We start from the raw sequence: 937 nt of genomic DNA on the forward strand, positions 1-937 counted from the left end.
CTCCCCCTTTCTCTCAACTCAACAAAAGCAATCAGTCTCTATGATTTCAGCAGTATATAACACACCCTGTCTTCCACCCACATTCTTTGCGCGTTGTTCCATCTCAGTTTTCCCTGTGGCATTTCCATCAGAAAAGGCAGTAAGTGGTTTCTCGGCGCGGAGACAATATTAATGTTTACATCACAGCAAATGTTGAGGGGTAAGCACAAGAGGAATTTCTATTTTAAAAAAAAAAAAAAAAAAAAAAACCACATGGGGAGATTGTGAGCGGTTTTGCTTCTTTTTTTTTGCCAGTGTTGATGTTATTATATCATCTGTTCCTGGCCAAATACAGCCTTGGTTGTGGTTCCTTGACCATTAGCCTCAACTCAATAGTTGAAGGAGACGCAGAAAGCTCAGGAAGCAAGCGCTAGCCATTCTGTCGCTCAGTTTTGACAGTAGAAGTCAAAGAGCACCAAAAAAAAGACAAAAGTTACTGAGGAATTAGGTAAAGTTTCGGTAAAGCCTTGGTAGACCAAATTTAAAACGTGTAGAAGAGGTAGAGTCTAGGAAAAAGTCAAATATTTAAGACTCCACTCATGAATTTGAACTGCACACTGTGATGTGTTTGCTAATTTAATAATCCTGCTGCATCTCAATTCTCAGGGACTTGGTTGTAAGTTTAATTTTAATAAGAGTTTTTTTCCGACACTTGCAGCATAAACAGGTAATAAAAGTGCCAAAGATTTGGGGTGTTACTGGAGAGTGGCATACAAAGAAAAGAAGAACGATAAGGATGATAAGATGCATGATAGGAAAGAAGGAGCAAAGCACACATGAGCGCCTGCCAACCACCTACTTGGTAGTTAGAAGTCTGTACAGGTCATTGACCGGGAAAGAGAGAGAGAGAGAGTGACCGGGAAAGAGAGTGACCGGGAAAGAGAGAGAGAGAGAGAGA

At 40.7% G+C, this 937-nt stretch overlaps 1 protein-coding gene across 1 annotated transcript in view; it reads left to right on the forward strand.

The window, feature by feature from the left end:
* The window catches only part of LOC101850453 (fibronectin type-III domain-containing protein 3a), a 37,651-nt gene that overhangs the window by 12,304 nt on the left and 24,410 nt on the right, over window positions 1-937 (forward strand). The gene's annotated exons all lie outside the window — the stretch shown is intronic.

This window comes from Aplysia californica, unplaced genomic scaffold (genome assembly GCF_000002075.1).
Source record: "Aplysia californica isolate F4 #8 unplaced genomic scaffold, AplCal3.0 scaffold01147, whole genome shotgun sequence".
Lineage (NCBI taxonomy): Eukaryota > Metazoa > Mollusca > Gastropoda > Aplysiida > Aplysiidae > Aplysia > Aplysia californica.